The 15,224-nt window shown below is 40.3% G+C and overlaps 1 long non-coding RNA gene across 1 annotated transcript in view; it reads right to left on the bottom strand.

Annotated features, from left to right (window-relative positions):
• The window catches only part of LOC127504122 (uncharacterized), a 1,137,365-nt gene that overhangs the window by 141,880 nt on the left and 980,261 nt on the right, over nt 1-15,224 (bottom strand). The window lies entirely within an intron of this gene.

Here is a 15,224-nt window from a genome sequence, read left to right as displayed (position 1 = left end):
AGAGAGTTATAAAAAGGAAGAAAATATTTAGTACAGAAAACAGCCCATTGCCCAGGCCAGAGAAGAGATTTGGGAGAGTAAAACCTTACTTCCTGATAAATTATAATAAAATATTTTATTAACAAATGCACCAAACATGATTTTACATAGGTGAAAGAGCCACATAAGACACATTGTTATTTTATTTTTTTTAACCCCTTAAAGGGTAGTTCACCTAAAAATGAAAATGATCAACAATAAGTTGGGTTGCCTTTTTCTTAAATTAGAAAGTGTATCAAAATGTTTTGATACTGAGATTAAGAAGCTGTCTAATTTTAGAGTTCTAATATGTGTTTAAAGTGTCATTGAACGTGGATGTTTATCATTTCTCATGCTGCTTAAACCTTTAAAGTGATCTTAAAGGGTTAGTTCACCCAAAAATGAAAATAATGTCTTTTATTACTCACCCTCATGCCGTTCCACACCTGTAAGACCTTCGTTCATCTTCGGAACGCAAGTTTATTTTTTTCGAAATCCGATGGCTCAGTGAGACCTGCATAGCCAGCAGTGACATTTCCTCTCTCAAGATCCATTAATGTACTAAAAACATATTTATATCAGTTCATGTGAGTACAGTGGTTCAATATTAATATTATAAAGCGACGAGAATATTTTTGGTGCGCCAAAATAACGACTTATATAGTGATGGCGGATTTCAAAACACTGCTTCATGAAGCTTCGGAGCGTTATGAATCTTTTGTGTCAAAGCAGCGGTTCGGAGCGCCAAAGTCACGTGATTTCAGCAGTTTGGCGGTTTGACACGCGATCCGAATCATGATTCATGACACAAAAGATTCATAACGCTCTGAAGCTTAATGAAGCAGTGTTTTGAAATCGGCCATCACTATATAAGTCGTTATTTTGTTTTTTTGGCGCACCAAAAATATTCTCGTCGCTTTATAATATTAATATTGAACCACTGTACTCACATGAACTGATTTAAATATGTTTTTAGTACATTAATGGATCTTGAGAGAGGAAATGTTATTGCTGGCTATGTAGGCCTCACTGAGCCATCGGATTTCAACAAAAATATCTTAATTTGCATTCCGAAGATGAACGAAGGTCTTACGGGTGTGGAACGGCATGAGGGTGAGTAATAAATGATATTATTTTCATTTTTGGGTGAACTAACCCTTTAAGCATTATAGGTTTCTGTAAATGCTTGTTATTTCTTAGATTTGTATTTCTTCTTAATAAATGACTCTAATCTGCACATTGTCTCAGTATTATTTTATCACATTATAAGAGTAACATTTAATTTAAAATAATTACCAGCACTGCATAAAACATAAAAGTAAAATGTATTTAAAAGAGCAAATGTTTTACTTAATCATATATTAATTACATCAGATTTTTAAGTAAAAATTACTCAATATAATTTAACAGGTCAAGTTATATGTACTTATTCACTTTGTTAATTTTACTTAGCTTAGTTAAGTAGATTTACTTAATTTCCATGTGTGTGAAATTTACTTAAAAAATATTCGTGGAAAATAAAAATTGAGTAAATTCCACTTATTATTTTTCTCAGTGTGTGCGTGTCTAATTACAGACACTGCGTTTCTTATTCAAACATTCCCATTAGCTCTGTCTTTATTGCAATCAATAAAACTGGGTTATTAGTAAATTAATTAATTAGGTAATGGCTGTTCCCTTTCATATTTTTACTCGACGCTGCGTCAGTAACTGACGCTATGGGAACACCCCTGGGTGATGCATTGTCTGAAGCCTGCTTAGAATCACGCCAATTTATTGGCTGATGGCGCCGCCCCTTTAAGATGTCTTGCGACACTTACGCCATACACAGCATGCACGTAATTAGCTCCTCTGACCCTTCTTTTACTTGAGAAATGATTTATCTGGTCTGTGCTAGTGTTGTGTTTTCTGTCAGTGTTTATTAGCATTTTTCAGCGACTGCATTCACTCCACACAACGAGGTTTTTTTCAAGGATGTGTTTACTGCTGCATCGGACTCCGGAGAATGTGAATACTGACTGGCCAGAGGAAGCACAGGATGTTCAGTCTTCTAAGCTGAATGAGCACTTCCTGAGTGTCTCTGACTCATGCCCAAGTGCATAGGAAGGAAGATGCCATTCTTCGACGATCTTCACACCGAGGTGTCATGATCGTAGAAGCTGATATTCTGCTGTTGCAGTTTTCCAAGCACAACACAGTGAGATTAATGAATGTAGGACAGCTTCATTATTACTCTAATGAAAAAAAAAATAATTTTTATGTGCTTGTCACAAACTTAAAGTTGTTCTTTAAGTTTGTGACAAGCACATAAAAATTATTACTTTTTTCATTTCACAGTGTCCAATAAACCTTCAAAGGGCATAATTACCAATATATATAATTGTTATTATATAAAAAGAAATTTACAAACAAATTACAAACAATACAACAAATACTATAGAGATAAAAATGAAATAAACTTGTTTTTCAGATACTGTAGGTTTATTTACCATGTATACATTTATTTAACATATTATGTTGTTTTATTAACATTAATGACAAATATAGGCTACGGTCCCTTTAAGGCCGAATCCATGGATACTGACACATATCCTGTTTTCACCCAAATGTTTACGTCGACTTAAGCCATAACCGTCTGTATTTACGTGAGATACTCCACACGATGGACATTTTGACAACTATGTGTGCATTTGACCATTCAAGTACAAGGAGAACTGATCGCGCACTGTCTGAGAGAACTGGGATCTTGTGCAAGAAAGAGAGCGAACACTTCTGGTCTGTGCCATTCAGCGTGATTCCGCCTATCCCGCCTTCACTAATCGATAACGAATTGTGATTGAAAGCATGCAGTTCGCAATGTGTGTGTTGTCATCATTAATTTTGAAGTATTTCCGCACCTCTGAGGCTGACATTGTTTCTGCTGCTGCCGTCGGTGTCTCTGTGCACGGAAAATTCTGTCAGTTACGTCACGTGAGGTATCGGTATTTTTACAAGTACGAGTACAAGTACATGAGCTTGGTATCGGGCCTAGTTCCCTACTTTAAATGCAAATGAGCTGCTGCTCCCCGCCCCCTTTCCAGAAGAGGGCGGAGCCTGTACAGCTCATGGCTCGGATACTCTGCCAAAAACTTACAAAACATCTGTTTGGTTTTGATTATCATTTATATCGCGGTCACGCTCACGTGACATTGCAGTTCTTCATCATCATGAAGGTTTTTTATTTGAATGCATTTTAAAGTCAGATAAGTTTAAACTACTGATATATGGTAAAGAAACTGCAAGCGGCTTATTCTGAGACATTCTGCTTATGATTTATGTGGATTAAAAAAGGAATGGAGGGATTTTTATCATTATAGGGTGATTGTGTACACACACTGCCAACACACATTTATGCCCAAACACCATGTAAAAGTGTCTCCTTTTAACACTAGAATGAGAAGGTGAGCTGAATGAAGTTCCTTCCAAGGATCCTTCGTGGCGCTTGATGACGCGGCAGCCGAGAAATGCAGCCTTACTAGGATGCAGCCTTCCGTTTGAGAAGCACTCTATATCTTTATTGGAAAGTGCGTTGTCTCCTCCTCTTTGCTGCCATCTTGTCACTCCTAACTAGATTAGGATACCTCTCCAGCACTCTTAGAAAATGAAGGAGCTGAGACTTAGCCTTAACACATAGGAACCTTTATGAATCACACTTATTCTTAAGTCTAGTAATGAGACTAAAATGATGTCATTCTTAGAATTTTGACACATTTAAGACTAAAATTTTACTCTTGTTGTCTCATTGTGCTAGCGTGCAGGTTCGAGTTTCCCTTGGGCTGTACACTCTTCTGTCCGTGTGTGTTGTCGTGTTGTGTGTAGCACGTGGTTCGTGTTTATCATCGGCTGCATGCTTTTGTGTTGTCTTGTTCATGTGTGACTACTTGCATAACTACTTACACATTTTACTTGTTACTACTCAGTCATTTCCGATAACAGCATTCAGTGCAATTTCATACAGACAGTTGTTCATAAGAAAGCAGATTATGACTAATTTTTAGGGCTATACATGCTTTGTAGTTTGTAAGCTTTGTCCTATGTGTTTGTCCTATGTGTTAAGGCTAGGTCTCAGCTCCTACATTTTCTAAGAGTGCTGGAGAGGTATCCTAATCTAGTTAGGAGTAACAAGATGGCAGCAAGATGGTGGTCTTCAGCTCTATCTGCTCTGCTGTATCAATACACAGTTATCCAAATCGCTATCACAGCACGTTAGCATTTCTCTAGCTTGTTAGCTTGTCATCCGGGCCACATACCGTCCTTTTTGTCTCGCACGCTCCTTTTTCTATGACTCGAGTCCATCAAACAGCTGTGGTAAGCTGTGTCTACAAACACGGTGAGTCATGTCATCCTCTCCTTTTGTTGTTACTTGCACTACCTGTCACATGCATAGTATAGCTCTCTCTGTCAGCGATGAGATTTACACGTGATAAATGCGGGGAGATAGTCAGGCTGACAGAGAGAATCTCAGAATTAGAGGCACACATCCAAATTGTAATTGAGGATGTGTAAGGGCTTTAGATACGGGGGAGCTTGAGCCCCTGCCCCTTTGATCAAAAGTGCCCTTTGCGGTCGCATCGCGGTGCCCCCAAGTTCCTATTTCTCCTCCCCCGGAACACGCTTTCGCCCCTGCCCTCCCGGAGGTCTGTGCACGTCAGCACTAATGATGTTCGACTTCGCCAGTCAGAGATCACTAAAATTAACATTAAAGAGGTGTGTGAACTCGCAAGTACAATGTCAGAAACAGTAATTTGCTCTGGTCCCCTTCCTGTTCGTCGGAGTGATGAGATAGTTAGCAGATTATCATCACTCAATGGCTGGCTGTTTAAGTGGTGTCCGCAGAATAATATAGGTTTCATAGACAATTGGAAAAGTTTTTGGGGAAGACCTGACCTGTTGAAAAGAGATGGTATTCATCCCTCCTGGAATGGTGCTGCTCTTCTGTCTAGTAATATGGCACATAGTCTTAGAGCTGAAACATGACAAACTGGGGCCCAGGTCAGCGAGCAGACATACTGGATAAACCGACCGTTTGCTAGCTGTCTCATGTCACAGAAGTCAGATCCCAACACATAGAAACTCTTTTTCCTAGATATCACCACATAGAGACTGTGTCTGTACCCTGAATTAAAAAATACAAAAAACTTCCAAACCCATTTAAGAGTACAAATTTAATTGATGTTCAACAAATAAAAAACAGAGATAATACTGATAAACAAATGATAAAGCTTAGGTTGCTGAATATTAGATCCCTTTCTTCAAAAGCACTTATTGTAAATGATAATATCACAGACAATAATTTAGATTTGCTGTGTTTGGCAGAAACCTGGCTAAAACCAGATGATTACATTATTTTAAATGAATCTAGCCCTTAAGGTTACAATTATCGACACAATCCTCGTCGGAAAGGCAAAGGGGGAGGTGTTGCTGTAATTTATAGTAATATCTTCAGTATTACTCAAAAGTCGTTCAAATATAATTCCTTCGAAGGGATGATGCTTTATGTAACATTATGTAAGTTGACATTTGTGCTGGCTACTGTATACAGGCCACCAGGGCACCATATAGACTTTATCAAAGAATTTTCTATCGGAGTTAGTACTAGCTGCGGATAAAGACCTTGTTGTTGGTGATTTTAATATCCATGTAGATAACGGAAAAGACACATTGGGTTTGGCATTTACAGACATTCTAAACTCCATTAGAGTTAGACAACACGTGTCAGGACCCACTCATTGTTGTAATCATACTTTAGATCTAATATTGTCACATGGAATCGATATTGATGCCGCTGAAATTCTGCAGCAGAACGATGACATCTCAGATCATTATTTAGTCTTGTGTGTACTAGTGTATACTTTTTAGCCAAGGCTGCAAAACCGCCACCCTGCCATAAATATGGTAGAACCATCACTTCTACCACTAAAGATTGCTTTATATATAATCTTCCTGATCAGTTTCATCGCCTTAGCATACCAGATACCAGAAAAATGGAGCGCAGCTGGAAGAAAACAAAACTAGAAGTTTTTCGCATTTCGTCTAGAGCGAGAATGATTGAGTACAGAAAGGCCTTAAAAAATGCTAGATCTACTTATTTTTCAAATCTCTTCGAAGAAAACAAATACAACCCTAGGTATTTATTTGATACAGTGGCTAAATTAACAAGAAATAGAGCTTCAACTTCTGATGTTTCCAAACAGCACAGCAGTAATGACTTTATGAACTTCTTTACTTGCAAGATTGACAATATTAGAGAGAAAATTATAACCATGCAACCGTCTACTACAGTATCACGTCAGACAGTGCACTGTGGTGTCCCTGAGGAAAAATTCCATTCATTCGTTGCTATAGGAGAGGAAGAATTCTCTAAACTTGTTAAATCATCAAAATCAACAACATGTATGTTAGACACTATTCCGACTAAGCTATTGAAAGAGATGCTTCCAGTCATAGATCCTCTTCTTAATATCATTAATTCTTCTCTATCACTAGGATACGTACCGAAAACTTTTAAGCTGGCTATTATTAAACCTCTTATTAAAAAACCACAACTTGATCCCAGAGAATTAGTCAATTACAGGCCGATCTCGAATCTACCTTTTCTGTCAAAAATACTAGAAAAGGCAGTATCATCGCAACTATGTTCCTTTTTGGAAAGAAATGGTATCTGTGAGGATTTCCAATAAGGATTTAGGCCGTACCATAGTACTGAGACTGCTCTCATTAGAGTTACAAATGATTTGCTCCTATCATCAGATCGTGGTTGTATCTCTCTATTAGTGTTACTGGATCTTAGTGCTGCATTCGACACTATCGATCACAACATTCTTTTGAATAGACTCGAAAATTATGTTGGCATTAGTGGAATTGCATTGGCATGGTTCAAATCATACTTATCTGACCGTTGTCGGTTCGTAGTAGTAAACGAAGAGATGTCATATCGATCACAAGTTCAATTTGGAGTACCGCAAGGCTCAGTACTAGGACTGTTGCTTTTCACTCTGTACATGCTACCCTTGGGAGATATCATTAGGAAGCATGGCGTTAGTTTTCACTGTTACGCTGATGATACTCAGCTCTATATCTCTTCGCGCCCTGACGAAACTTACCAATTCACAAAATTAACGGAATGCATAGCTGACATAAGAAATTGGATGACCAGTAATTTCCTACTACTAAATTCAGAAAAAACAGAGATTCTAATTATTGGACCAAAAACCTCTGCATATAATAACCTAAAATACTGTCTAACACTTGATGGCTGCTCTGTTAAGTCTTTGTCGTCAGTTAGGAACCTGGGTGTGATCTTTGATACCAATCTTTCATTTGAAAGCCATATTTCTAGCATTTGTAAAACCGCATTCTTCCATCTTAAAAATATATTTAAACTGCGACATATGCTCTCAATGACAAATGCAGAACAGTTAGTTCATGCATTCATGACCTCAAGGCTAGATTACTGTAACGCTCTACTGGGTGGTTGCCCTGCTCGCTTGATAAATAATCTACACTGAAAACGCATCTCTTTACCCTGGCATACACATAACACATTATCAATTTATGTTTTCAAATCCATTAAAGGATTGTTAGGCTGCATAAATTAGGTCAGCCGGAACCGGGAACACTTCCTATAACACCAGATGTACTCGTTACATCAGAAGAAGAATGGCATCTATGCTAATATTAGTTTCTCAGTTTATCCCGAGGTTTACCATAGTCAGCCGGATCCGAGCCATATCCAGGTGAGATCGAAGACCTACACCTAAACACGACGACAACGCAGCCCTGAAGTGTCAGCAGAGATTGTGTCAGCTAGATCATCCCCTGTGAAGGCCTCATCGACACGACAGCCAGTGGAACAGATCCTCAACAAACTGTCCCATACCGGCGTGATGAATACGATCCTCAACAAGATGGAACTGGAATAAATACTTTGACTGTTGCAACCCCAATCAGACTGATGAAAGCTACCTGTATCATAATCATGCATTGTTTGCTGTTGGCCAGAGGAGAACTGGCCCCCCGACTGAGCCTGGTTTCTCCCAAGGTTTTTTTTCTCTCCATTTCAACACCTGTTTGCCACCTGATGTCACCTGATGGGAGTTTGGGTTCCTTGCAGCTGTCGCCTTTGGCTTGCTTAGTTGGGGACATTTGATTTTCAGCAATGTTTTGGGCCTGCATCGACACCCTTGTATGCGAACTGAACTGAGCTGGATGAAGACATCACTGTTTACTCTAGTGCTGATATAGATAAATTAACTAAATTAATAACTGTTGATTCTTACAATGGAATGAATCAATACTGAATTTACTTAAGCTGGAAATGACACCATTTTCTTTAAGAGCTGCTGTGCAGCCAAAATTATATACCACTTATCACTCTATATATCTCCTATATCACTGACAGAATCTGCATTGTAAAAAGCACTATATAAATAAAGGTGACTTGACTTGACTTGACACAGGGAATACAAAGGCTAATGATGAACAGGTAGAGATGATGGAAACTAATGAGGCTAACTATGGAAACAAACAAGACAACAAAGGCAAACAGGAATTAAACACAGGTAGAAAACAGAAAATAATTTCAAAATAAGAGTCTATATGTCAAAAACAAAAAACATGAAACCATGAAACATGTAACAGATGGTGGAGCCAGCAGAGCAGGTGGCCAGGGGAGAAGCAGATGAAACAGAAGACCACCACGGCGGAGCAGGACGAAATGGTGACCACCACTGCGGTGCTGAAAATCACCAGGGCATAGCAGAGGTCCACCACAGCAGAGCAGATAGAGCAGAAGACCACCACGGTGGATTAGATGGAGCAGAAGACCACCACGGCAGAGCATGCGGAGCAGAAGACCACCAAGGTATAGCAGAGGACCACCACAGCAATGCAGGTGAAGCTGAAGATCACCAGGGCATAGCAGAGGTCCACCATGGCAGAGCAGATGGAGCAGAAGACCAAAAAGGTATAGCTGAGGACCACTATGGCAGAGCAGCTGGAGCAGAAAACCACCAAGGCGTAGCAGAGGACCAGCATGGTGGAGCAGGCGAAGCTGGAGAACACCACGGCAGATCAGGCGGAGCTAGAGACCACCATGGCAGAGCAGGAGCCCAACACAGTGGAGCAGGGGGAACTGGAAGAGAAAGCACAGAGAGGTTAGCAATGACCTCTTTGGCCCTTACTGGACAGACAGGGAGTTCATAGACTGCTTCAATGACCATGTTAGGGCAGACTGCAAGTTCAAAGGCAGCCTCCTTGGTCATAACCGGGCAGACAGAGGGTTCAAGGGCGACCTCTGTGGTCGTATCAGGATAAACAGAGAGTTTAGGGGCAACCTCCGGGGTCGTGTCAGGACAGACAGAGAGTTCAAGGAAGACCTCCGAAGTTGTGTCCGGGCAAACAAAGAGTTCAGGGACAACCTCCCTGGTCATGTCAGGACAAACAGAGAGTTCCAAGATGACTTCCTTGACCAATACCAGACAGGCAGAAAGTTCATGGATGGATTCTGTGGCTGTGTCAGAGTAGACAGGGAGTTCAGGGATGACCTCCGTGGTCATAACAGGGCAAGCTGATGATTCATGATGACCTCTGTGGATGTGTCAGGGCATACAGAGTATTCATGGTTAGATGCAGCCACCTTGGGAGGAGCTGTAACGGTCGCTGCCGCCTCGGGAGGGGCAAGGGAATTGTACGGCCCAAACAGACAAGATGGTGGAAGCCATCACAGGAAGAGCAGCAGATGGTGGAAGGAACTCTGAGACCACCAGACTCAGGACCACCGGACTTAGATGCGCTGAGACAACTGGACTTGTGACCATCAGACTTGGATGCGCTGAGACCACCAGACTCAGGACCACCGGACTCAAATGCACTGAGACCACTGGACTTGGGACCATCAGACTTGGATGCGCTGAGACCACCAGACTCAGGACCACTGGACTCAGATGCGCTGAGACCACTGGACTTGGGACCATCAGACTTGGATGCGCTGAGACCACCAGGCTTGCAAGCGCTGGGACCACCGGACTTGATCTAAGCCACTCTTAGATCCAGCAAAAGTGGAACGTTTTTTTAGGTTACAGGATAATAAGTGTTATTTTAAAAGTGTATTTTAAAATTCATTTGAATAATTCTGAGTATCTCTTAATCCTTTTACTCAATCTGATTTTTTTATTGTATTTTTTTAATTATTTATTTATTTATTTACAGACACTGTTCAGGGTCAATTTGCAGCCATGCATGAAATTTTCTAAGGGCTTCATTCTGGGAAAAACTGAATGGCGAACACATTCTTCTCACATTTTGTCGATTCACATTTGCAACAAGTTGTATAATATCAGATTTTTCAGTACTGAGTTAAGTTTTAATTTGATTTCATGTAGGATTTACACCAAGTAGCCTATGATAAATATTGCTTTTTTTTGGAACAGAAGAGGTATACACTACAGAAGGTACAAACACTGAAACATGTGAACAAGTGAGGACAGACAAATTCAACATCAAACTAAAATTGTGGTTCTTTAATCCTGTCCCTGGGGGCCCACTGTTCTGCACATCTTAAATGTCTTTATTTAACAAACCTGATTCAGATCATCAGCTTGTTAGGAAAGATCCATGTGTCACACCCTTACTCAGTGTGGACTTCGTTTCAGTTTGCACATTTTCCCCAATGAGTTGGTTGTCATGGTTATTAATTTGATTTCATCATTTAGTTAAGGTTAGGTTTAGGGTTAGGGTTGCCAAGTCTTCAGTCTCTCTCCACTTCATTGGCTCTCTGGCTACACGGTGGGCTCCATCTCCAGCGTCGCCATCGCCTCCGGCCGTCTCCATGGTGTCATCCGGGCTTCCTCCATGGCTCCTCCTTCCAGCGCTGCTGCCGTGGAGCACAGTTCTGGCTGTGCACTGGAGTACCATCTTCCCTTCCTTGTTCAAGGCCACCCGTTAGACCACTCCACCTTCTACACCACCCTGGACTTTTTTCTTTGGCCCTCTCCCGGTTCTTCATCCTCCTGCTAAGCCTCCTCCATCCATCTGCCGGCGTGAGGTCACGCCTTCTGGGAAGGGGCGTACTGTCACACCCTCACTCAGTGTGGACTTTGTTTCAGTTTGCACATTTTCCCCGAGTTGGTTGTCATGGTTATTGATTTGATTAGGCGTTCATTTAGTTCAGGTGTATCGTTAATTATCCTCGTCTGCATGTATATTTAAGTTCCTCTGTTTCTGTTCAGTGTTGTCGGATCTTGTTCATGTGTAGATGTGTTGTAGCTGCTCCCTCTGTTTGGTTACTTTCTTGTTAATTTATTAAAGACTAAAAATGTTTGTGTGTGTGCTACAACACAGCGTTGTGACACCATGAAATGAACTGAGGGTACGTTTACACGACAACAATGTACTAAAAACGGAAAAGTGTTTCCTTCGTGTTTTTTGTGTACAGATGACAACGTTCTCAAAACAATCCCCGTTCACAGGGATCCACAAAAACAATTAAAAATGCTGTATTATGCATGTCAGGCCAGTAGTTGGCTATGTCATAGACTAAACACGTAATATGCATGCAAATGACGTCATCTTTTTCAAAAATTGCCATTTTTGTAGTTTACACTGGGACAATAACGGTATCGTTTTCAAAAACCTGCACTTTGAAACCCACTTTCAAAAGTTTGTCTTTTCAGGCCTCCAAAATGACGTTGTCATGTAAATGAATGGCCAAAACACATAAAAAGTTTTCCATTTTTAGTTGAAAATGGTGTCATGTAAACGGCCCCTCATTGTATCAGATATGGGAGACATACAAAATGTGGGACCCCAGGACTGGAGTTGAGAACCACTGCACTAATTAAACACACCTAAACCAGGTAATCTTCAGGGTTTATGTTTTATGTGGACCTCAAAGGTCAGATGAGAATCTATTTTAACACCCAGGTTGGTAACTGATGTTGAAAATGGAACATCCTGGCCCAAGAAGGTAATGCTGGTAATGACAGATGTCCGGAACTGGTTTGGAGTGCCGACTAGGATGGCTTCAGTCTTGGAGCTGTTTACCTGCAAGAAGTTTATCTTCATCCACACCTTTATCTCCTCCAGGCTGGACTACTGCAATGCGCTCCTCATTGGGATCCCTGGCAAAAGCCTCCAGAAGCTGCAGTACATTCAGAACAGCGCTGCTAGGATCCAGATGAAGGTGCGCAAATACAATCACATCACCCACATCCTCAAATCACTCCATTGGCTCCCTGTCTCATTCAGGATTTAGTATAAGGTTTCCCTCCTCACCCACCAGTGTATCCATGGCAAGCACCCCCCCTCAGTTTGTCCTGATGTAGAGTTGAGTGTCATCAGCACTCAACTGAGGGGGAGCATGTGAAGGATAAACAGGGTGGGGCCGAGAACTGAACCTTGAGGGACACCAGAGGTGACAGTAGCGGCATTTCCACTGTCAGGCCAAAAGCGAGCGTGCCATGGAAATTCACGTTTCCACTGCCACTTCCAGGGATTCCTCTGGGCCAATGGCCAGGGTTTTTTGGCCCGCTGAATACCTTGGTCCAAAGCGGGCCAACTGGGGCTTGAGGAGTGGCCATGAACACAGGCAGAGTTTACCTGAGTCAGGAGATGGTCAACATCAGGCTACCAGCTAACTTCAACATTTAAGACACTTTAAACAACTTTCACCTCAAAACTCACTTTCAGACACCAGCGAGTGTTTGAAAAAACTTCCTTGCAATCCGATGGGGATTCTGATCACCGTATGAGGCAGAAATATACTTATATGCGATGCTAAAGGCTACTTATGATAATCATTGCGATAATAGATACACACGTTAATGGAAAATACCAGAAACTGCTTGAGGAAAGTAGACAACTCATATATGATTATAATCGTGCATTTATTTGGTGTAATGTTTTATCTGTCTCTTCCCTGTGCCTTTGTTGATACCGGACTAATGCATCCGCATATCTGTCACACACTCCAGTTAACTTGTATAACTCATAACTCCTGTTTTCTTCTCGTGAGCTCCCTCTGTTGCTCTGGCTGAAAGGATAACAGTATAGAGAGACATAGAGATCGCTCAAACGTCCTCGGATTGCAGTCATTGCATAATTTCGAGGAAAATTAATAGAAATGCTCAGAAATGTGATGGAAACGTGATATTTTATCAATATTTTTCTAAACTTGTAAGCCTTTGATTTGTAAAAGCCTTAATGGAGTTGTTTAGTGCATTCTTGTGATCGTAAATAAATGGAAGCAAGTGCAAACGAATAGTTATGTGTTCTTTTTTTTATGTGAAATGATAAATACTAGTTTGGTTCAGCATGATTGATGTGCACTCCTGACACAAATTAATAAATTATTGTCACTGTAACTTTTTTTTTTTTTTTGTAAAACATTGGTCAAATATCAACGCTGGAATCTTAAGTCTTAAGTAAAGACCATACGTTCGCTTCTGTCATGTTCATTTTGTGATCTAGCTAGTTTTCAGTAAAAATAAAATGAAATGGTGAGGTCATGTGACATTGTTCTGTGGAGGCGTGTTAAGGCGTGTTTTAGGGAAGTGCTGCAGGGCTACTGGCCCGGCAGTGGAAATGCAACTTGATTTTGGCCTCGGTGCCTGACAGTGGAAAAGTAGCTATTGTGTGTCAAGGATTTAACCTCTCCCAAGGTGACATGCTTAGTTCTCCCAGTGAGATAGGATGAAAACCATTTATAGACAGAATCAGAAAGATAGTGGAGTGTAAACTGGTTAAGTTAAAGGGTTAGTTCATCCAAAAATGTCATTCCAAAGACTTTCGTTCATCTTTGGAACACAAATGAAGATCTTTTTAATGAAATCTGAGAGCTTTCTGTCTCTCCATTGGCAGTCTATGCAACTACTGTACCACTTTTAAGCCCCAGAAAGGTAGTAAAGTATGTGTTAGAGATTAATATTTGGTAAGTAAAGTGGTAAATTATGTTTTTTTTTTTTTTTTTTTGTGCAAACAAAACCCTTGCATCATTTCATAAAATTGAGGTTAAACCACTGGATTCACATGGATTACTTTAATGATGTCTTTACTACCTTTCTGGGGCTTGAAAGTGGTAGTTGCGTAGGCTGTCAATGGAGGTTTTGAAATGAGGTTTTGGGTGAATAATTAATGACAGATTTTTCATTTTTTGGGTGAACTAACCCTTTAGCAGGGACTGTTTTTATTGATTGTTTTTATTGATTGTTGATTGAAGATTGTTTGCTTTGTTTTTGATAGCATCATTCCTTTTACATTAGACATGTTTGAGTGTTATACTTTGAAGTTCAACACTTACAATTGATTCAAAACAGTTGCGGTTTGCACGTGTGCTGAATTTTCAATGAGTTACATCACAAATAGGCCTATCAGGCTCTTCGTACTGGCTCTATTACATGTGGCCACATATAATATTCAAGGGTGGTGCTTTACCACAGGTTCCTTTACACAGGAAAAATCTTTCTAATCAGGCTTTGCGAGAGCTATTGCTTGCTCCATCATTATGAGCATTTTTTGTTTGTGTTTTACCATTCTGATAGTTATTATTTATGGGTCAGTTACATTAATAAAATAATAAAAATGATGTGTAGTCCATTCGGATGCTATTGTATGTTATTAATAATAATAATGATAGCCTAATAACAAAAACAACAACAACAACAACAGGACCTGATGGACCTGGTGCTGATGGAAAGCTGGTTGAATCGGTGACAGTTACACACTGCTGTTTTATTTTTATTGTTTAAGATGCTATTCCTTATTTGTTTAGCGGCAAGTGCAGATCTTTCAACTAAAATATTATTTCTAGAATGTAGCCAATACAAGTCAAGTTGTGTGTACAGTATATTTGGGATAGAGAGTGTCAGTTTATTGAATAAATTTACTAGTGAATTAGATTGCAGATGCTCCGTTTGCAAAGACAAGCAAACTGTGGGAGGTCAGTTATTTCAACAGTAAAGATGAACTGCATTGAGTTTACTGGCACTGGCTCCTCTAGGGTGGGGAGAATACTGTTTTTTCTTCTTTGCCCATCAATGTAGATTAATTGAAACCACAATTTTTGAGCTGGGAAAGTTCAGGGGCAGAAAGTTGCTTCCTGATTTTGTTAGTTTTAGCCAGTCATGATTACCACTGATGCATATGCAGTACAGTCAATTCAACACAGCTAA

This window comes from Ctenopharyngodon idella, chromosome 21, assembly GCF_019924925.1.
Source record: "Ctenopharyngodon idella isolate HZGC_01 chromosome 21, HZGC01, whole genome shotgun sequence".
Taxonomy (NCBI): domain Eukaryota; kingdom Metazoa; phylum Chordata; class Actinopteri; order Cypriniformes; family Xenocyprididae; genus Ctenopharyngodon; species Ctenopharyngodon idella.
The sequence above is the reverse complement of the archived record's forward strand: the minus strand, read 5'-3'. Positions and strand labels throughout refer to the sequence as shown.